General features: G+C 42.5%; 1 long non-coding RNA gene across 2 annotated transcripts in view; it reads right to left on the bottom strand.

The window, feature by feature from the left end:
• Nucleotides 1–521: 521 nt before the first annotated feature.
• LOC138844342 (uncharacterized) overlaps nucleotides 522–24,357 on the bottom strand; it is an 81,417-nt gene continuing 57,581 nt past the window's right edge. The window contains exon 3 of one of the 2 annotated variants that reach the window (XR_011380036.2): nucleotides 522–679. This is a non-coding gene — a long non-coding RNA (uncharacterized LOC138844342). Of the gene's footprint in view, nucleotides 680–2,653; nucleotides 2,856–24,357 lie in introns of those variants that run through there. The other variant, XR_016216080.1, reaches the window with a different exon arrangement.

Here is a 24,357-nt window from a genome sequence, read left to right as displayed (position 1 = left end):
GAGAGGGAGACAGAGAAGGAGAGGGAGAGGGAGAGAGAATCTTTCATCTGCTAGTTCACTTCCCATGTGGCCACAATAGCCAAAGCTAGACCAGGCCACAGTCAGGAGCCTGGAACTCCATCTGGGTCTCCTGTGTGGATGACCAACAGGTTGAGTTATACCTGCAGCCTCCCAAGGTGTGCATTAGCAGGAAAATGGATCAGAAACAGAACCAGAACTTGAAATCTGGAGGCCTGACATGAGCTGTGGGCTGCAAGCAAACTGCTGCACTAAACTTGTGCCCCTGTAGCAATGCATTCTTATATGGTAACAGTATAAATCATACATTTAATCAAACAATTTTGTATTTCTCATGTTAACATTATAAACTAACTCATTGAAAGTTTCCTCTACAGAAACAGTAAAGAAAAGAAATGAAATCTAGAATGGATGTACACAGACTTACAATGGTGGCTCTAACCGTGCTTCTTTTGTTTCTACTGAAATAAAATATGAGGAAGCTAGAACTTGGCCGTTAAGTGGTAGATACAAGTGTGCATTTTATTATTCTCCATACTTCTCTGTGTTCTACCATATCATAATTGGAAAAGGATACTTGGATGCCTGAGGTTATAGTTTCTTCTTAGTGAAGATCTGGGCATAATAATCAGAAGAAGGGAAGCAGAACTCCAGTGTGGACCTAAACACCCATGCAGAGAAAGACAAAGTATGCAGTTGTCATTTGCACAGTGAGGTCACAATGTCTCCCACAAACCCTATTAACAACTAACATTTTAAGCATTGAACAGATCCTTTGCTGAGTACCTTATGTGGATTACATCAGGTTAGGATAAAAACCCAAGTCAAAATCAATCTCTAAGGAGATTTAAAATGAATTATAATTGTCTGCATTACCAAAAGAGAATTCCAGTTGCAAAAGGCATTTGAAAGATGAATGATGTGCTTGGGGATAAAGTGAGGTCAGAGGGTAGATTCACCATTTTCTACTAGGAGTCAAATTTGTTTTCCATTTTAAACTGATTTAGATGGTGACCTTGTGTAAACAACCAGAAATCTTGAAAGTCATATTTGAATTGTGTTGATCATAGTAAAGGTGAGATGCAGAATTGTGTGAAAATGGACTGATAGGAAAGCAGTAACATATAGAATACTTCTGAAAAATGCTGACCCCCTTCAATGGATGTAGGAAGTCAGTATTGATAACAAGGCTCCTTTGTTGAGCACTTGCTATGTGTCAACCAGTGCTCTCTGGGCTCTGCAAACAGCCTATCCTTTAACTTTCACGGTGACCCTGAGAGATATGTGCTTAAGTTTTCTTCCTTTATGGAAGTGATCATGCAAGCACAAATTTTAAGTCATTTTTCCAGTCTCAAAAGGAACAAGGTTTTTTTTTTTCTTCTTTTTGTTGAATGCTTTACTTAGTGGAGGGTTAAGCTTATGATTATAAAATAAACCAAAAATATGTCATTGTAAAAATTGAAAGATAAAAAAGGAAGGAGGAGGGAGGGTGGGAGAGTGGGCTGGATTTGTTATTTTAAAGAGACAGGAGACCTCCCATCTGCTTGTTTGTTCCCCAAATGAGCAGAAACCAGGAGCCGAGAACTCAACTGAATCTCCCATGTGGGTGACAGAAACAAAGTCTTGTGAGTGATCACTGCTGCTCCCTAAGGTCTGCATTGGCCAGAAACTGGAGTCAGGGGCAATCTGATAATGGGATATGCACTTCTTTTTAAAATGCTTATCTGCTTAATTTCTTCTCTGCCTGCCTGCCTTAAAAATAAAGAATCTTATCTACTGATTCAATCCCCAAAATATCTGTAAAAGCTGGGGCTGGGGAAAGTTGAAACCAGGAAACTTGTAACTCTACCTTGGTAGTCACCTGGATAGCAGAAACTCATCATCTGCTGTCTCCCAGGATGCATTAGCAGGAAACTGAATCAGAAGCAGAGGAGCTTGGACTCTACCCCAAGCACCCCAAGATGGAAAGTGACATTCTAAGCAGTCGGTTAACCAGCCACACAAGGACTGCCCCTGGATATGGGTATCTTAACTACTATCTTAATCATCAGGGAAAATGTCTGCTCCTTGAGAGAAATATCTTCTAGAAACTTCTACCTCATGTTTATACCTTGGATGGTGGGTCCACAATGGAAAAAAGAAAAAAGATCAAGATAGACCAATGCATCCGTCCAAATTAGTACCTCAGAGATAAGCTTAAAAACAGCAAGGTGCTCTGAACAATAGTAGCTTTGACTGCGCATAAATATGCAGTAGCTTTAAAATGTGCAGAGCGTAATCTAATCTAATCTGTGCCTAAGCATCCACCATTGTATGTTTAGAAGCCAATTTTGAACCAGCAAATGGAAGAAATCTCTCTTGCTCTCTCTCTCTCTCTGACTCTAAAATAAATAAATCTTTCGAAAAAGAATTGTATCTATCAATCTATAAATTCATATGAATACATGAAATCTGTTCTGTTAATAAAATATTGAACATATGTCTCTATTTCACCTAACATTAACTCAGTCATGTGTTCATACTTTTGTCTACAGAGTACATTCTGAGATCCTTTCAGAATCATTAGAAGAGAGATGAGCTCCAGCTAAGTAATGGAAAATTGATTGTAATTATGAAATTAATATAGAATAAGACATTTCCCATGTGATTTTGCTTTATTTTGCCATATAAATACAATATGTGGTGCTGCAGACTATAGCAGCCTACTGCCCATGGATGAGTGACACTCTCCTGACACATTCACCTGTTATTCCCATGTGACAAATGAATGGCACATTTTGTGAGGTTTTTCCAGGTAGATAAAGAATTTGGATCCATGAAGAATCTGAATATGTACCCTGTAAAAAAGGATTAAAATCATAACTTTTGTTGTACAGCTCCTTGATCATGTGGTTTTCCTTTAAATAACCTAAGTTAGTGATTGGACAAGATCTTACATTATTTCCCATTAACAGGACACTGCATGACCAAACTTGACTGCCTCTTCAAGTTGCAGAAAGGATCAGAGCCAGGGATGATGCAAGTAAACCCAAATGAGAGCCTCTCAGGTCATCCAGCACATACTGGGCAGGAGGCCATGCCAGAAAGAATGAAGCAGATGTTGACTAGAGCTCTTTTCAATAATTTTCCCTAGGTCTCTGCCATGAGGACTCACTGGTTTCCTGCATCAGGTACAGGCCTTCTGCAGTCTCCAGGAAGGGCTTTCATGGGGTTAGCCTTCCACCGTTTCTGCTGTTGGTGAATATGTTTTTGATTTTAAAATTTCAATCCCTTTCTGTTTCCTAAGGCTTTTATCTAGTTCATTTACATTTCCTAAATTCTAACTTACTTTGTTCTCTCTTATACTGTTTTCCTTCATTCATTCTTCTTGTATTTGTTCTTTTAATACTTGTTAATTGGGAATCTCATATTTGCCGGTTTCTTACTAGTTGCCCAGATTGAGTTCCCACTCCCCGTTTTAGCTGGACACAAAATTGGCTGTTGCAATTATTCCAGGTCTGAATCAATCAATTGGAGATCTCCCTTTGACCCTCTTCTCTCTTTTGCTTTCTCCACAATAAATTAAATATATATATATATATATATATATATATGAGCTGCTTCAAGCATCTGAGGAGTGAGTGGAGGGGAAGTCTGTCTCTTTGCCTAATCCTTGTTCTGTCTGTCAAGTAAATAAGGAAGTGACACAAGATGTTCAAGAGCAACACGCTGTGCTTGTGACATCAGAATTATTTTTTCTTATGTATTTGACAGGTAGAGTTATAGACAGAGAGAGACAGAGAGAAAGGTCTTCCTTCCGTTGGTTCTCTCCCCAAGTGGCCACTACGGTCGGCACTGTGCATATCCGGAGCCAGGAGCTTCTTCTGGGTCGCCCATGTGGGTGTAGGGGCCCAAGGACTTGGGCCATCCTCCACTGCACTCCCGGGCCACAGCAGAGAGCTGGACTGGAAGAGGAGCAACTGGGACTAGAACCCAGTGCCCATATGGGATGCCAGCACTGCAGGCGGAGGATTAACCAAGTGACCCATGGCACCAGCCCCAGCAGCAGAATTATAAAGCTAAGCAGAACGTAGCATAAGGACATGAAAATAGGTGGTCCTAGACTCACCAAGAGAATCAGGAGATTCCGCATCCTAACATGGCTTCATGTTAGATGGTTTGGATTTGGTTGAGAGTGGAGTTTGAAGTTCGAATTCTCCTTTTTTAAACATAATTGAAAACCACAAAAAGACAATTGCATAGGAAACTCTGTTTTATGTGCAAATAGGAGAAAACTGACCTCCAACCCAGAAATCCAACACTTTCAGAAAGTTGAAGTATCAAGCAAGGGTGTTTACACACGAAGAGTGGAGAGGAGAAATCTGGGACTTTTGATCCCAGGATGAGCTAAAACACACTTCTCAAAGAAAGTGAACGCACTGTGGGTTGCAGGAGTAAATCCCATAACCTGATAGGGAGAAACATTGTGTACTGGTACTTTCTTTCCTTTTCTGTACCTGTTATTGTCTGAGGAACTGAAGAGGTCAGGTTTCCTTAGGAATATGGGGAAAACTGCTTTTTTTATTTGAAAACTCCACCAATACAATTCCCTTGGGAAGACTGACGATGCGACAACCATAGCATCAAATCATGTTCTAAAAATGCCCTGCTTAGGGGACGGACATATGTCCCTCCCATCTACCTATGAGTAAATGATCCCATGCAACCTTCCCATTGTTAAAACAAAAACACAAAACAAAGTCTTTATGAGAAAAATAGAGAAAAGGGACAGGGACAACAAATGACTACTAGAAAGGACTCACAATTTTACTCCAGCAAGACAATGAGACCAATATTTTTACTAAATATTTCACCATTGTTTAAAATAATACAGTTTTCATCTTGGAAGGCAGAGTGACAGTGGCACAGGGAGACAGAGAGAGATCTTCTATTCACTAGCTCACTCTCTAATGCCTGAAGCAGGACTGGACCAGGCAAAACCCAAAAGCTTCAATCTCTACTCCAGACTGTGCCAGGAGCTCAGGCACTTGAACCATTATCTGTTGTCACCTAGGATACATTGGCAGAAAGCTGTATTGGAAGCAGTGTAGTCAGGACTCAAGTTGGGATTGGTATGTGATGCAGGCATCCCAAGCATGGCTTACCCCACCTTACACCTCTATCACACTCAGGAGAACATTTAAGGTTTTAAAAAGTGATTGATCTGGCCTGCACCGTGGCTCAATAGGCTAATCCTCTACCTGCGGCACCGGCACACCGGGTTCTAGTCCCGGTCGGGGCGCCGGATTCTGTCCCGGTTGCCCCTCTTCTAGGCCAGCTCTCTGCTGTGGCCCGGGAGTGCAGTGGAGGATGGCCCAAGTGCTTGGGCCCTGCACCTGCATGGGAGACCAGGAGAAGCACCTGGCTCCTGCCTTCAGATCAGTGCTGTGCGCCAGCTGCAGCACACTGGCTGCAGCGGCCATTGGAGGGTGAACCAATGGTAAAAGGAAGACCTTTCTCTCTCTCTCTCTCTGTCCACTCTGCCTGTCAAAAAAAATTGATCATTTGGAAATCTTTTCCTACAATTTATTATATTAATCTATGAAGGAGAAAAACTGGAAAATGTTCAAGAATGACTATCTTTTACTGATAAGTTAGAATTGTTTTTAAAATATTTATTGATTTGAAAGAGCTACAGAGAGAGAGGGACAGACACAGCACACAAAGAGATTTTCCATCCACTCCCCAGATGGCTCCAATAGCCAGTGCTGGACCATGCTATAGTCAGGAGCCAGGAGTTCCATCTGGGACTCCCTTATAGTTGGCAGGGGCCCAAGCACTTTGATCATCTACTGATACCTTTCCCAGGTCATTAGCAGTGAGCTGGATCAGAAGTGGACCAGCTGGAATATGAACTGGCACCCATATTGTAGCTTTACCAACTATGCCACAATGCCATCCCCAGATACGTTAAATCTTATGAAACTAGGTTAACAAATATCTCCATTGTCTTTATAGGAACATTCCAGAAGAAATACTTCAATGTGGCTCATGGAAATGGTGAAGTTTTTCTCATCTCAGTTGCCCAGAAAAAGGATGACTTGATTGGGACCCAACAGGAAATCAAGACATTAATTTAAGACAAGATATAATAGCAAACAGCAGCACATCAACTCATAAGAGAGTTGAATTAAGAAAAAACAATTTAACAATGTAAGCTCAAACTGTATAACAAAACTAATATCAAAAAGGGAAATTGTTCAAGAAAGAAACCTGATGTGTATTTCACAATGCACATCTCCATAGTTGCACCTGATGAGAGGCAGCCTTTACATAAAAATTCATATCTTAGTAAGCATCAGCAAACCCACACAGGAGATAAACTCTATGGGTCTAATGAATATGAGGAATCTCGTGTACAAATCAGATCTTGCAGGAAATCAAAGAACACAGGCAAGGGAAAAAATACTTCCATAAACTCATTGGAAATCTTCCAGCTGTAAATCCTGCCATTCATCACAAAACTCACAAGGGAAAAACCCCATGTGTATGAATGTGGAAGAAGCACTTAAATGAAACAGACCTTATTAAAAATCAAAGAATTCATACAGCAGAAACTTCATGAATGTAACAAATGTGGAAAAGTTTTTTGCACTATATCAATCCTCAATACTACATGGAAAATTCACATGGGGAGAAATCTTATGGATATAGTGAATATGGAAAAGCCTTTTGGCATAGGTAAATCCTCATTACACATTAGAGAATTTCTTGAGAAGCAATGTAATGAATATGGAAAATCATTTTCCTGAAATCCAAGCCTCAAGAAGCATAGAACACACAAAGAAGAGAAACCTTTTCTATGCAGTCAATGTGAAAAAAACAAATCTTTTGCCAGAAGTTAGACTTCAGTAGATAACAGAGAAGGCACACAAAGTGTAATAAAAACCTTATCTATGAAAAAAGAATGTGAAAAATATGTTTGCCTGAAGTCAATCTTCAGCACACAATAAGGGAATAAAGGGATGAGAAAACATGCACATATATGAGAACCTTCTACCCTAAGACATCTCTCACTACTGGAGAAGTGAGCAATGAAAAACCCTTTAAATGTAGTGGAAGTAGAGAAACCTTTATTATAAGGCAAACTTCAAAAATGTCAGCAAAATTGCAGAGAGTAAACACAGAAAATGTAATGTGGGTGGGAAAATCCTTTGCTGAAATCACATCCCAGCAACTGGTGGGAAACAGTTGACAGACATTGGCTGTATGTTCTTCAAAATCTGCATTTTCTCTTTGACAAACAATCTGCATTTTACTTCCCATTATTTTGAGTGGGACCACGTAGATGTGCTCTGTTTCCACAAATTTTCTTAACTATTCAATCTACAACACTTATTTGAAATACCGTATTCCTTGATTGCCATGCTACTTGGAGGAGTAGTTTTGATGTGTGCCCATGACTCCTTTCCCGACTTATTTTAGTAATAGCCATTGGCATGACCACAGACATGCCACTTAACTCATACATCAGCCATAATGCTCTGCCCCAAGAAATCTGAAAGCCCTTCCACAGAATTTCAAAACTCTACTATAAATCCTTTTACATAGTTTTTAAAAACTCCTTTGAACTGCTAATCATTTTCGAATTTATGTGGCTTGTAAGATAGTGGATTTTCATGGTATGTTGCACCCAAAATGAGAAAAGGTACAAAATGGTGAAGGAAAAAAATTGCAGTTTCAAGTTTAGCAAAGATAAAAATTTATAAATTTAAGAAGCTCAGAAGATCCCACACAGAATCAGCTAAAATAAAACCATGCTTTGCACATTAGAATCAAATTACTGCAGTCAGACATAGAGAAATTCCAGAAATCACTGACAGAAAAATGAAAAGGCACATATAGATGCTCAATATGGAATGAAAAGACTAGTCATCAGAAAACATGGAGCTCAAAAGACAGTGTAATATCTGTATTCTGTAGAAAGCAAAATATTATCTGAAACACTTTCCTATATTCAAAAAACTATTTCAAGAGTGAAGTTGAGATATAGACACTTTCAGATAAAAGACAATTAGACAATCTCTTGGCACCAGAGCTTTACTACAGAAAATGGTAAATTTCTGTAATAAAAGAGCATTGCAGGGAAAATCAAATTTTTAGGTATGCATGAATAACATTAGATACTTTACGTAAATTATAACTGAATAACTTGAAAAATTCCAAGGTTATTTAAACTTCTAAAGGCAGGCATTTTCCATGACTGAAACTGAAGCAGGCAGAGAAGGCTGTTCCTCCTCACAGGAAAACTAGATTCTCACCTCATTCAGGCAGTTCCTCTGGTCATTGAAAACTGCTCATAAAATTTGCCTGGCTACAAATATTTGCTGGGAAATACCTTTTGTGGGCAACCCCTTTTTCCACTGAAAAGCCTGTTTTGTATGCTCTAGAGTGGATGGAAAGGACACAGTCACTTAGAATCTGTGATATTCTGATCACTGCTATGAACACTGTGGCTAAGGCACCACAAATTCAGAATCTAATCTGATCCACCTGAAAGCTGTTCTCCCCAACAGCATAGAAAAAAATGAGCAGACACATATGGATCTCTTAAAAGCTTCCTATCCTCAAGCTCAATTCAATCCCAACAAAGTCCTTGTATTGGATGTAACAGGAGTAGATCTTGTCCCCTAAAGGGAGTATTACAGGAGTAAACAGTGGACTGGAACGTGAATAGTATATGACAGTACTAATAACAGCGTTCAATTTCTGGGTGAGGAACGTATGGTGGTTATACAAGAATCTATCTTGACTTTTACAAATATCTGGGTATTCAAGGAGAAAGGGGCACAGTGCAGGTAACTGCCTTCAGAAAGACGCACACACAGACACATAGGAAATGTTGCTGATGTTCTTTGTGATAATTTGTAGGGGAATACTTTGTGGGCCATCCTTCTTTTTGGTTAGACTGATGGACCTTTGAAGGAAATGATGCCATCTCTCCTTGAACTCGGAAGAGAATGTGGCCTCAAAATTCAACATGTGCCATCCCAAGAGAAAGGAGCACTTGGAATGGGTGTTGCCTTCCCCCACATTGTCTACAACACATTCCATCCCAGGGCACTCAGGGCTATAGCTGATCTCAAAAGTCATCTTCTGTGGAATTAGGTACAAGCAACGTATTGCTTTAAAGAAATGCCTGGTGTTCTTTGTCCTCCAGCCACTCTGTTTCACTGGGCAATGGATCAAGAGTGGATGCTGGACATGCTGCAGTGATGTGGGTTTTTCCTTTTATTTTGCCTGTCAGTCTCATGAGCTTAGCTGCCACCCACAGGGCACTCAGTGCTTTTTCAAATTTGATCTTCAAAGTTCTCTTATATTTGGAATTGGATATGAGTAAAACTGGACCATAGAGGAATTGCTGGTGCTCGTTGGCCTCTAGCCACTTTGAGTTTGACTGGGAAATGGCTCACATCTTGCCTGTCTCCTGAGCTCAACTGTCCCTGGTATTTGATTCTTAAGACAAACTATACAGAAAGGATAGGATGAAGTCTCTGTCTCTTGTTTCCTGTTATTCACTGGTGAGTCATCTGATGATGGAATAGAAAGGTGATTGCTGTCTCCCTGTTTTTGCCTTCCCATTTGGGTGGGCTTCTCTAATGACACTGGGGAAAAGCTCTCAAAGTCCAAGTGTGTTTCAGTGTTTTCAGGACTTGATATCTGATCTCAATGAGTTCAACTGGAACAAGTTTTCACTTCCTTATCTTGCTACTTAACATTCTCCATTAAGAGAAGTAGCCATAATCATTTTGGGGGTAGAATGAGTGAAGATCTATATTCTGCATTTTCTTCAAGTTAGCATATGGTGTAGGGCTGTTTGTGGGTATTCTCTTGCTGTCAGTCCTATGGCGTTCAGAGGTGGACTGGGAAAAGATTGTCTCCTGTGGCCCAGAGGACTGGTCACATCATCTAATAGCATAGGCTGGAAGCCATGCCTCATGACCATCTGGAGATGGATAGCATGCGTTTGATATTTTTCACTGCTCTGCCTCTGCTTGCCACCTGCTTCTTCCCACAGTGGGTTGGTGCAAAAAGCTGGAGTCAGACCCACAGCTGGAGCAAAGCCACTGGCAAGCTTGATGCAAACACAGGAGGCCAGTAGCCGAGTCACCATCTCATTTTCACTTTAACACATGCATTAGCCTGGACTGGCTTCCCCTCAGCATATTAAACGCAATTCAACTTTGTTTTCGCTTGTAATGGTATTAAGTAAGTCAACTAACTCTTTAGGAAACAACCTGCTTTTTATGATTGGATATTAAAAAAATTGTGTCAAACATGTACCAGTTTAATTATTTCCTGTCTAGAATGTTATTGACCTTTCTTGGATTTTCTGGGCTTTAGAATTTTGTGAGTTGTCTATGGCATTGTTGGTAAACCATCTTTTTAAAATATTAGCTTTTAATTTTCTTTTGTATTTTTTTGACTCTAATTAAATGTATTATACACTTCAAACAGTGTCCTCATTCACGTTCTTTCACAAGTGTTATTTCTTCATGGTTTGTGTTGATATGAGTAATAACTTCAACTCTGCATTTTAGATCCCTAATCCATTTTTCAATTGTGTCTAATATGTCCACCAATCAATTATTTTATTCTCAGTGATACTTTTCATTTTTGTTAAGGCTTACTTGGTGTTTTTCAATGAATTGGTAATTATAAAAATTATATGTCCTTTTCATATATTTGACACTTCATTTTTTTCTGTCTTTAAACTGAACAACTGTAGTTATATGTTGGATGCTACATCCCACATCCAAGTCTTGCTGAATCTGTTCCCAATATAGTCACTGTGGGAATCACCTTAGCCCCATGCAGAAGCAGCTTGCTTCTTTGTAGCTTTATTTGTGAGAAGCTTTGTGGGCCTGAGATGAAGATCAATTCCTCAGAAGTAATTCTGACTGGCACCTGGCCATGCACTTGGCGCTAGACCGCGGGGGGATTTGTGATCACCCACCTACTACCAAGCCCAGGAGAGTGTGAGAGTGAGTCAGTTTACTGTTCCACATCACTCTGAGTGGGAGGAATGGGTCCATCACCCACTGCAACAAAGTCATAGCCACTAAACTCACCATAAAGAAAGCAGAGCCATTAAGGGCTTATTGTGAGTACTGACTTCCCATCTTGGTCATTCACAAAGGCCATCTGTAGAGCCACTGCATTTCTCTCTGGACTTCCATGCCCAAGTCCTCTGGCCTCATAACTCCTTTTCTTGCCAGTTCATGGATGTCCCTAGCAATGCCAACATTCAGATGGACATACAAACACATGCACATATGTTCACAAGTAGAGGTATGCAAGCATACATACACATGCAAACAATGCAGACACACACATGTGTGCATGCACATACACCCAGAGGAATGCAAAATGTTCATCTGTTTTCAGAACTTTGACCAACCCCTAGTAACTGACCTGCCTTATGACGAAAGTCTGTGGCCTCCAGGTTCATTTACCTATTTTTTTCCTTTCTCTCTGTTTTTAATTAATACCATCTATTTTTTTTTTTTTTAGGTCTTCCTTTGCCGTTGTTTCACCCTCCAATGGCCGCTGCAGCCGGCGTGCTGCGGCCGGCGCACCGCGCTGATCCAGTGGCAGGAGCCAGGAGCCAGGTGCTTTTCCTGGTCTCCCATGGGGTGCAGGGCCCAAGCACCTGGGCCATCCTCCACTGCACTCCCTGGCCACAACAGAGAGCTGGCCTGGAAGAGGGGCAACCGGGACAGAATCCGGCGCCCCAACCGGGACTAGAACCCGGTGTGCCGGCGCCGCTAGGCGGAGGATTAGCCTAGTGAGCCGCGCCGGCCCTAATTAATACCATCTATGTTTTATGATTCTTGAAATTCACTTTAAATCTGCCATCATTTAAAAAATGTAATATCGGGCGGCTGGCACTGTGGCTAACTTGGCTAATCCTCCGCCTATGGCGCTGGCACCCCAGGTTCTAGTCCCGGTTGGGGCACCGGGTACTAGTCCCAGTTGCTCCTCTTCCAGTCCAGCTCTCTGCTATGGCCCAGGAGGGCAGTGGAGGATGGCTCGAGTGCTTGGGTCCCTGCACCCGCATGGGAGACCAGGAGAAGTACCTGGCTCCTGGCTTCAGATCAGTGCAGCACCGGCCATGGCAGCCATTAGGGGAGTGAACCAACAGAAGGAAGACCTTTCTCTCTGTCTCTCTCACTGTCTGTAACTCTCTCTCTGTCTTGCTCTCTCACTGTCTAACTCTGCCTGTCAAAAAATTAAAAAAATTATATAATGTCTCTATTATCCCCTATCTGCCTTCTGCAGGCAGGTGTGCCTGATGGCCTTGGCATGCTGAAGAACTCATGATGCTTCACAAGTGCTCAAGTCTCATGTCAGACTCAATCCCGTCTCATCTCTGTCGCTCCCCCACTTGCGGAGGAATGACACTGGACGCTGTTTTCTTTCCCCAGTCCTTCCCAGATTTGCTGCCACTCCCCCGCCTCTGCGACTCTCTCAGGGGGGCCGCACATGTTGTCTCTCTCCCTCTTTTAAAGTCCTCTCCCACCAATCCATGCTCTGCTGCCCACATGCTGAACACGCCACTTTCTTCCAAACAGGGGTTGGGTCAGGAATCAGCTAATTAACGAAGCAGCTGTGTAAGATTTGTTTACTCTCTCTCGGTGCCATATGGTGGGAAATCAGACGCATAGAGTTAGTTTCAGTCCACAGTCTCAGTACTTATTTGTCTCCCAGGCGCCCCGCCATGTTGCGGGAGACTGACTCTGCTCCCCATAATCTCCTCCAGCCAGAAGAGGTAGCAGGAGTGATCAGATAGCAGATCACAGTTCAGGCCACGTGCACTCAACTGCCCTGCCATGGTGAGACTGGAAGTTGCAAGCTGCTTTGCATCCAAGCATCTGATGTCAAAGCTCTCCAGCATAGCAGTGAGTGCTTCCAAGATTCCAAGTCTCCTAGTTTCTATTATATTCTGTGAATCACCCCACATCGTTCTGTTTTAGTCAGTTACTTTTTTGCAGAGAATAAGGATAGGTTAGAGTAAGGAGTTTTTTATGTTTTCAGCAAACATGTTAGAATTGAGGGTATCCATAAATTTTGAAAGTTCCTAGATGAGCAAAATTGGGAAAGGTCATCATTAGCAAAGACATTGAGGTAAGTATAAAATAATCAGACTATGATGTATACAGTGTCTTCTGTGTAGAAAATAGTAAACCTAAATCAAATTTTTCATAGGTCATTTGCAATGTGCTACTTCTGAAGATGGACCCAATGAGAAACATTCTGAGGTCACTACTTGCATTCAGAGACAAGTACATGACAAACATCCTAGCCTCCCCTTTCCACTGGTGATTGTTCATTTGTGTTTTTAAAAATATTTTACTCTTTAGAGAATCAGTTAGATGTATCTCAACATGCTGAAAACTGCAAAATATACTTTACCTAAAGCTAAGCCTTCACTTTTAGTTCTGTTTTCTTGAATGTACTGTTTTGTTTCTTGTTCATGACTATGTAAATGACTTTGTAGAATCTATAGAAATACAAGAAACAGAATATGTAATATCTGTTATCCTGCTAAATGGTCCAATGTATCAACGAGAGTTCATGATAGCATTGGGATAGGGGCAATCACTTCACCACACCAAGTCCTATATATTCATTTGTAATGCAATGACAAGAATGTTGATATTCTCTCTGGCACCTATATCAGTGTAGAGACAAGATGTGCTCAGCCTAAGAGGGAAGGGAACAGACTCAGTGGACTAAGCTGTGGAACCTGGGGGAGGCCTTATTAAGTTAGCCCTGGGAGGAAACAGATCAAGGGAAATGGTCAGGGCTCCTGATGGGATAATCAGTTGAGGAAGAGATAAAGTTGGGTCACTCTAACATCAAACACTCAAATCAAGGATTCAACCTTCAAAATCCTAAGCCAAAAACTCTTGGTATAAAGGATGCATGAGCAACTTTCAAATATTTTGGTGGACAGATTTATTAACCAATAATAAATTATCTGTTGCATAAATTCAACCATGTTGATAGCTTATTGTTTTGCTTCATGACATGGCATGTTAGATTAGACATAGCATTGGGCTGTACCTGATCAGTCTCTGTGTGCGATTCACACAAAAAAGAGTTTGGCACAAACAATGGGAAGAAAATGGGCTAAGCACATGAGCAAATGTTTCACCTAATTAACTCATGATGCAATTGATGTGGTCAGCATCAGCAAAAATGAGGGGAATACTGGAAGAGACACAGTGAAATCTACCACATGAACTGCTCAATGAACAACTTCAAGGGTTAGGATATGAATCAACAGGACTTGTAAGACGTTGTGGGAATATGAACTGTGAAATCCCTCTAAAAAACAATTGGGCCTTATTTGCCGTACCTGAGTTTTCATATACTCAGAAACAGTTCCACGGGGAACAGACCTTGGAAAAACATGTGCACACCCACCAACTCTGACAATAGGAACAGACCCAGGAGAAACCTTGCTCAACAGAAAATGTAAGGCACAGACAAGAGCCAGGCCACACCCCAACCCATGAAAAGCCAGGGATGAGGGCACAGCTTCCTGAATGTGGATGGAAGACTTGGGCATCCCTGATGCTCCACAACATGCCCTAGATTCGGAGAGTGGTTGGGGGTGTGGATGGGAAACACACTGAGCTTCACCTGAAAACACATTCTGTTAGGGAAAACCCAGGCCTGAGTCAACATTGGCTCCAGGACTGCTGAAGGGCTGAGGAGTAAGGAAAGGAAGATCGACATATGGGCAGGCCTAGCCCTGCCTGCCCTGGCATCAGTGGGATACCACCACTTCCAGATCCCTATTGGCCCCCTAAATAATGGTTGCAGCCAGGTTTGGAACAAGATGGCAGCTCTTGTATATTCTTCAGGCCAAGACTTCTATGACTGTCCTAGAGGCTGAGGGAAAATCCAGGAGGAGAGGTGGGAAAGGTGGACATGCTGGGCTCTCAAGCCATTCCCCATCTGTGGATGTCAAGAAGAAAATGAGAGGCCAGCGCTGTGGCTCAGCAGGTTAACGCCCTGGCCTGAAGTGCCGGCATCCTATATGGGTGCCAGTTCTAATCCTGGCTGCTCCTCTTCCGATCCAGTTCTCTGCTATGGCCTGGGAAAGCAGTAGAAGATGGCCCACCCACATCTGCACCCAAGTAGGAGACCCGGAAGAAGCTCCTGGCTCCTGGCTCCTGGCTCTTGGCTTCGGATCAGCGCAGTTCCAGCCGTTTGCAGCCAATTGGGGAGTGAAACATTGGATGGAAGACCTCTCTCTCTGCCTCTCCTCTCTCTGTGTACTCTGACTTTCACATAAATAAATCTTTAAAAAAGAAGAAAATGAAGGCCCTGACTATTGATGGAGAGAATCAAGGCCACCCAGTCCTTGCAGCAATGTCAAGGACGACAAAGACAGGACTCAGTTCTAGCACTTTGGAAACTCCCCATCTCCTGCTTTATGAAGTCTGGGCCTTTCAAGAGCAAGCTGCTGCCCCGGGCCTTCAGGTGAGACTTCAGGCCCAACAAGAGTTCTGGCTGCCATTGGACAAAGCAAATATGATAGCCCCAGATGGCAGGCTCTCAGGCTGAGGGCATGCTGCAAGCTACAAGCGCACAGGGCCTGCTCAAAGCCAATCTCCACCCTGAGCCCTGGTGGCAGGATCAATTGTCAGCAACCTGGAAAAAGGGAACCCAAGGCACATATGCAAGTGTTTGAGATGCATATGTGTAGCACCTGCTTCTCTAAGGGGGGGTGGGGCCCACTCCCTTGGGCTGGTCCTGTGTCCCTATCATGGCCTGAAGTACACATCTTCTGTACATACTGAGTGTACATCCCCTTGCCCAGAGGCCCTAAGACAGCACCATGAAATAAGTGACAACCTGTTCCATCACTCAAGACATGCAGGATAGCTAGAGTGGCACAAACGTGGGGATTCTTTTCCAGGCAGGGCCTGGCTAAAGCCATGTTCTGTCTAGGGCCCTATTGACAGGACCAATGCAACAGCACATGTGCAGTTTGTGTGGCTTGTGCTTGTGCAGTTTCAGTTTCCCTCCAGGGGTGCGGCCAATTCCCTCCAGCTAGACCTGTGGCCTCTTCCTCACAGGAAGAAACCAGAGCCTGTGTCCCCTGTGAGCATCAACATCTCTGGAGGCTCTGGGATAGCTGGACATCCTGTGCCATCAGTCAAGTGTTTCAGGTTAGATAGAGTGGCCAGATGTGTGGTTTCTTTTCCAGGAACACGAATCAGACCACACCTTCTGCACAGAACTTGTCTTGCGGGGAGCGACTAGCTCTCTGCATTGTGCTCTCATGCTTTGCTCTGAGTGCTCAAAACCCAACCAGAGAGGACCGGAAGATGGCGGAATAGAGAGGGAGGGAGCACAGCGAAGTTCCACTAAGGGAAGGTTCAAAGAGGGATGAAAATTTGTAGTTTTTAAGCCCTTCCTGAAACTGGGGTGATAGGGTGGACACGCGAGGAGGACGCGGATGCCTGAGACTCAGGACACCAGCAGGAGCGTGTACGCACCAGCGCTGGAAGCCGAGGTGAGACGGGGCGCTCGCCCAGCACCGCAGCACAGCTGCCGCCGCCCCTCCCCCAACACACCCTGGGACGGACACTGAGACATGCACGACTGAGTGGGGGAGGAAATAGAAAACGGAACAGAGTGAGTGGCACCGGCGGAGAGAGTGCACGATTCAGGGACACTAATTGAGAGACTGAGTAAGCCAGTATCTCTTGGCACCTCCCTGGAGCTCCAGCAGGCGGGAAGCAGCCATTTTGTTTGTTTACATTCGGGCTTAAAGGAGAACTATCTTTGCCTCCACACTAACCTTCGGAGGCGGAGCCCAAAGGTGGAGCTGAGGGTACTCGAGGGAGGGCAGCCCAAAGCCCTGAGACCCGACTACTCAAGTTACTGAATAGCGCCTCCTGGTGGGGAAAAAGCACAGGATCTAGAGCTGCAGTGGGCAGAGAGCAGCCATCCTGTTTACCTGTGGGCTGTGTAGAGCAACCTGGTTACACTGGATATTGGTAGAGACTCACAGCAGCCTATAGTAGAGGGAAATCAACCCGAAAAATCACCCAGACGGAATGCCAAAAAACAAAACCAAAAACCAAAAAAATATAGAAGATAATATAAATTTGCCAATGGAGCAGGCTAACCCAACCATAACAGAGGCAGAAGAAGAAGAAGTTGAAAACATGCCAGAAAAAGAATTCAGAAAATTAATAATCAGAATACTTAGAAATAATGAGAAACAGTGTCAAGAGCTGAGTGAAAAACAAGCCCAAGGATTAGAGATCTTAAAGAGAAGCCAGAATGAGATACTAGAACTGAAAAACTCAATTGACCATATAAAAAACACCGTGGAATCCCTCGGAAATCGAACAGATGAAATAGAAGACCGAATATCAGAATTCGAAGACAAACTTCCAGAAATAATACAGTCAGTTCAATCGCAGGAAGAAGAAATTAAAAAATTAAAAAACACGGTCGGAGACCTACAAGATTCAATCAAATGGTGTAATGTTCAGATAATAGGAGTCCCTGAGGGGGTGGAAAGAGAGAATGGATTAGAAGGTGTCTTCAACGAAATAATATCAGAAAACTTTAAACAAAGGCAGCTGGATAACAACACACAAATACAACAGATAGCCAGGACTCCAAACAGAGTAGACCAGAAGAGAAATTCACCACGACACATTGTGGCAACACTCAGTTCAGTGACACACAAAGAACAAATCCTAAAATGTGCCAGAGAAAAGCGACAAATCACATTCAGGGGTAAGTCAATCAGACTCACCTCAGACTTCTCATCACAAACACTACAGGCAAGGAGACAATGGCATGATATATTTCAAGTTTTAAAAGACAAACAATGCCAACCTAGAATACTATATCCTGCAAAGCTATCATTTATGAATGAAGGGGAAATAAAGATCTTCCACGACAAACAGAAACTGAAAGAATTTGTATCCACGTGTCCAACCCTACAACACTTGCTCAAAGACGTGCTGCACACAGAAATACAAAAAACAAGAACTTCACTGCAAAAAAAAAGCGAATGTAGAGTAACCGACAAACAAAGTTCAAAATACATAAACAGCTCGTTTCAGGAAACATGAAGGGAAAAAGACAGTACTTAACAGTAATCACATTGAATGTGAATGGTCTTAATTCCACGACAAAGAGACACAGACTAGCGGATTGGATAAAACAAGAGGATCCAACTATATGCTGCCTTCAGGAGACACACCTCATCAGCAAAGATGCACGCAGACTGAAAGTGAAAGGATGGAAAAAGATACTCCAAGCTAATGGAAATCAAAAAAGAGCTGGTGTGGCCATCCTAATATCATACAAAATAGACTTTAACATAAAAACTATTAAAAGAGACAGAGAAGGGCACTATATAATGATTAAAGGATCTATCCAACAGGAAGACATTACTATTATAAATGTATACGCACCTAATTACAGGGCGCCTGGCTACCTGAAAGAATTACTAAAGGATTTAAAGGGAGATATAGACTCAAATACAATAGTAACAGGGGACTTCAACACCCCACTCTCACCAATGGACAGATCAACCAGACAGAAATTCAACAAGGAAACAACTGAGCTAATTGACGCCATAGACCAAATAGACCTAATAGATATCTTCAGAACCCTCCACCCCACAGACACAGAGTTCACGTATTTCTCCCCAGTACATGGAACATTCTCTAGGATTGACCATATACTAGGCCATAAAGGGAGCCTCAACAAGTTCAAAAAAATTGAAACTATACCATGCAGCTTCTCAGACCATAGTGCAGTGAAACTTGAAATCAACAACCCAAGAATCTCTACACCATATACAAATATATGGAGAATGGACAACATGATCCTAAATGAACAGTGGGTCATCGAAGAAATTAAAAGAGAAATCAAAAGATTTCTAGAAACAAATGAAAATGATAACACAACCTATCAAAACCTGTGGGACACAGCAAAAGCAGTGCTAAGAGGAAAGTTTATAGCAATTAGTGCCTACATCAAGAAGCTGGAAAGGAACCAAACAAATGAACTCTCCATGCACCTCAAGGAACTAGAAAAACAGCAGCAAATCAAGCCCAAATCCAAAAGGAGGAAAGAAATACTAAAGATCAGAGAAGAAATAAGCAGAATTGAAACCAAAAAAAAAAAAAATACAAAAGATCAACAAAACCAGGAGCTGGTTCTTTGAAAAAATAAACAAAATGGACACACCATTGGCCCAACTAACCAAAAAAAGGAGAGAGAAGACCCAAATCTGTAAAATCAAAGATAGTAATAGAAATGTAACAACTGACACAATAGAAATAAAAAGAATCATCAGAAACTACTACAAAGAGATGTATGCTAACAAATTGGGGAACCTGGAAGAAATGGATAGATTCCTGGACAAATACAACCTTCCTAAACTGAGCCGTGAAGATATAGAAAATCTAAACAGACCCATAACCATGGAAGAAATTGAATCAGTAATAAACGCACTACCGAAAAAGAAGAGCCCAGGACCGGATGGCTTCACTGCCGAATTTTACCAGGCATTTAGAGAACAACTAACCCCAGTTCTTCTCAAATTATTCCAAACGATTGAAACAGAGGGAATCCTCCCAAATTCCCTCTACGAAGCCAATATCACCTTAATTCCTAAACCCGGAAAAGACACAGCAGAGAAAGAAAACTACAGACCTATCTCCCTGATGAACATAGATGCAAAAATACTCAATAAAATTCTGGCAAACCGAATCCAACTACACATCAGAAAGATCATTCACCCGGACCAAGTGGGATTTATCCCTGGCATGCAGGGATGGTTCAATATTCGAAAGTCAATCAACGTAATCCAGCACATTAACAAACTGAGAAACAAAAATCATATGGTTATCTCAATAGATGCAGAGAAAGCATTTGGCAAAATACAACACCCCTTCATGATGAAAACCCTAAGCAAATTGGGGTTAGAAGGAACATTCCTCAACACAATTAAGGCAATCTATGATAAACCAAAGGCCAGCATCATATTGAATGGGGAAAAGTTGGAGGCATTTCCATTGAGAACTGGCACCAGACAGGGATGCCCACTCTCACCAATGCTATTCAATATAGTCCTAGAAGTCTTAGCCAGAGCCATCAGGCAAGAAAAAGAAATTAAAGGGATACAAATGGGAAAGGAGGAAGTCAAACTATCCCTGTTTGCAGATGACATGATACTATAAATAGAGGACCCAATAAACTCCTATAAGAGGCTACTGAAACTCATAGAAGAGTTTGGTAAAGTAGCAGGATACAAAGTCAACGCTCAGAAATCAACAGCCTTTGTATACACAGACAATGCCAGGGCCAAGGAAGAACTTCTAAGATCAATCCCATTCACAATAGCCACAAAAACAATAAAGTACCTTGGAATAAATTTAACCAAGGAGGTCAAAGACCTCTATGATGAAAATTACAAAACACTAAAGAAAGAAATAGAAGACGACACAAAAAAATGGAAAAACCTGTCATGCTCATGGATTGGAAGAATCAATATCATCAAAATGTCCATTCTCCCAAAAGCAATTTACAAGTTCAATGCAATACCAATCAAAATACCAAAGTCATTCTTCAAAGACCTAGAAAAAACGATGCTGAAATTCATATGGAGAAACAGGAGACCCAGAATAGCTAAAGCAATCCTTTACAATAAAAACAAGGCCGGAGGCATCACAATTCCAGACTTCAAAGCATACTACAGGGCAGTTATAATCAAAACAGCCTGGTACTGGTACAAAAACAGATGGATAGACCAATGGAACAGAATAGAAACACCGGAGATCAATCCAAACATCTATAACCAACTCATATTTGACAAAGGACCTAAAACCAACCCCTGGAACAAGGACAGCCTCTTCAACAAATGGTGCTGGGAAAACTGGATGTCCACATGCCGCAGTATGAAGCAAGACCCCTACCTTACACCTTATACAAAAATCCACTCAACATGGATCAAAGAACTAGAGATGCACCACGACACCATGAAACTAATTGAGAGCATAGGGGAAACCCTTCAAGATATCAGAATAGGCGAAGAATTCCTGGAGAAGACCCCACAGGCACGGGTAATCAAAGATAAAATAAACAAATGGGATTACCTAAAATTGAAGAGTTTCTTAACAGCAAAGGAAACAGTCAGGAAAGTGAAGAGGCAACCAACAGAATGGGAGATGTGTCGCTCCCCGTCTTCGTGGAGGAACGACACAGGACCCTGCGCTGTTCTTTTGTCTGCTCGGCCCTCCCCGGGTTTGCTGCTGGTTCTTCCCGGGTTGGCTACCGACCCTTCCACCTCCGTGGAAGGGCGGTTCCCCCTGCCACATTCCCCACTTCCGCGGGGGAGCAGCACACTGCCGGCCGGCTCTCTCGGGGGCTGCACAGGTGTTCCTTCAGATGTTCCCCTTAGATGTTCCTGGTGCATGTTGTCTCTCTCCTCCTTTATAGTCCTCTTCCACCAATCCCAACTCTGCTACCCACACGCCGAGTACGCTGCTCTCCTCCAATCAGGAGCAGGATCAGCTCCTGGAGGTCATCACTCAAGTTGGCAAGAGGCAGCTGCGTAGAAGCTGTTTTCTCCTCTCCCAGCGCCATATTGTGGGAGAGCAGATGCATAGAATAAGTCCTAATTCCAGTAACTTAGTCCAGTCCGGATTGCTCCCCACAGAGATGTTATTCGCAAACCACACAACAGATAAAGGATTAACAACTAGAATCTACACAATGATCAAAAAACACCACAGAATCAAAACAAACAACCCAATAAAAAAATGGGCCAAGGACCTTAACAGGCATTTTTCAAAAGAGGAAATCCAAATGGCCAACAGGCACATGAAAAAATGCTCAGGATCCCTAGCCATCAGGGAAATGCAGATCAAAACCACAATGAGATACCACCTCACTCCGGTTAGATTGGCTTACATACAGAAATCAACCAACAACAGATGCTGGCGAGGATGTGGAGAAAAGGGGACACTAATCCACTGTTGGTGGGAATGCAAGCTGGTAAAGCCACTATGGAAGACAGTCTGGAGAGTCCTCAGAAACCTGAATATAGCACTACCACAGGACCCAGCCATCCCACTCCTTGGAATATACCCAAATGGAATTAAAGGGGTGAAAAAAGCCATTTGCACCTCAATATTTGTTGCAGCTCAATTCACAATAGCTAAGACATGGAATCAACCTAAATGTCCATCAACGGATGACTGGATAAAGAAACTATGGGATATGTACTGTATGGAACACTATACAGCGGTAAAAATCAACGAAATCCGGGCATTCACAACAAAATGGAGGAAGCTGGAAAACATCATGCTGAGTGAAATAAGCCAGTCCAAAAGGGATAAATATCACATGTTCTCCCTGATCGATGGCAACTAAACGAGCACCTAAAATGATACCCATTGAAGTGAAATGGACACTATGAGAGACAATGACATGAGCAGCCCTTGTCTAGACTGTTGAGGAAAAACTTACTATTTTGTTCCTTTAGTATTTTTGTTGTTGTTGTTGTTGCTCGGTATGCTCTACACAAGACCACTGGTTGAACTCTGCAATCAATGCACAACCATTCTTAAGCATTTAAAAATTAATAGGAAATTGATCTCTGTGGAACATGGGAGTGGGAATAAGAGAGGGAGGAGATATATAGGACGGCACATACTCACTCAGACCTACCTCCAATGGTGGAACTGGAAATGTGCCAGAAGATTTCAACTCAATCTTACCAAGGAGGCAGGTACCAATGCCAGCACACTTGGTAAAGAGACAAATATAAATACACAACTGATCCAAAAGATAGGGTAAGTGTCGAAGAGATTACACAAATAAGACCAGTGTAAGCAAATAATGAAAGATAGAATCAAAAGGGTTGAGAATGATCCTGCGGGGAAGCAGGTCACACAGCAGACTCATAGAATGGCAAATGCCCAAAACAGCACTCCTGCCTCAGAATCAACCCTTGGGACATTCGGATCTGACTAAAAGGTCCATGAGAGTCTCGCAGGCATGGAAAGCCATGACACGGTGGCAAAAAACAATCTAAATGAAGGATCCTGGTGATCCTGGATCAGGCCATCAAGGAGAGAGGCGCCTTTCTCTGAAGGGAGGAAGGAACCTCCACTGTGATATGGCCTTGACTAAACAAATTCAGAGTTGGTGAACTCAAGGGGCTTCCATAGCCTAGACAGCTCATAGCAAGAGTCTCGGGTGATTGCTGACGTCATAAATAAGAGTGCCAATTGTTAAATCAACAATGGGAGTCACTGGGTTCATGCTCCCCTCGCAGGATCTCTGTCCTTAATATGTTTATCTATGAAACTCAAAAACAACACTACTAGTCGAACAATACCCTATACCTGGTTCGGTTGTGTGAGTGCAACCTGTTGAAATCCCTGCTTAGTATATACTAAAATGATCTTCGGTATATGAAGGTAACCAAAAATGAAACGTGATGAAGGGGCGGATGGGAGAGGAAGTGGGTGAGGGGAGGGCCACGGGAGGGAGGGAGGTCGGGGGGAAGCCACAACAATACAAAAGATGCATTTTATATTCTACTTAAAACTATTGGTTGAGCTCTGTAATTAATACACAATTACTCTTAGGTGTTTAATCAATGCTATAACTAGTGGCATATAACTCTTAGGTGTTTAATCAATGCTATAACTAGTAGCATATAACTCAAATAGTATTTTACACTTTATGTTTCTGTGTGGGAGCAAAATGTGGTAATCTTTACTTAACATACGCTAATTGATCTTCTGTATATAAACATAATTGAAAATTAATTGTGATGTGAAGGGGAAGGGGAGAGGGAGTGGGAGAGGGGAGCGTTGTGGATGGGAGGGAAGACACGGGGGGGGGGGGAGGCTATTGTGGTCCATAAGCTGTACTTTGGAAATTTATGCTCATTAAATAAATAAAAAAAAACCAACCACAGGTCAGGTTATGTGAAATCCCAGCTGTGGACTATACACCACAGCCATAGGGAACCACGGCAGAGAACATGTAAGAGATGCCACATCCAATCCTTTGGATTCTGGCCCAAACTCCACAAGAAGAGTGGGTGCCAGTCTGGCAAAAGGAAAACTGCAGAGCATTGCAGATCTGTCATGAGACCTCAGCTGAGGTCATGGTTTAGCTCCAAGAGACAGGTATGGTGACCACCCCAGAGAGGCTGTGAACCAGGCCCAACCCCAAAACCTATTAAGATCCAGGGTCTGGATTATCTTGATTGTTGAAGAACAA

Source organism: Oryctolagus cuniculus, chromosome 11, assembly GCF_051225735.1.
Source record: "Oryctolagus cuniculus isolate XC-2025 breed Fujian yellow rabbit chromosome 11, ASM5122573v1, whole genome shotgun sequence".
Lineage (NCBI taxonomy): Eukaryota > Metazoa > Chordata > Mammalia > Lagomorpha > Leporidae > Oryctolagus > Oryctolagus cuniculus.
The sequence above is the reverse complement of the archived record's forward strand: the minus strand, read 5'-3'. Positions and strand labels throughout refer to the sequence as shown.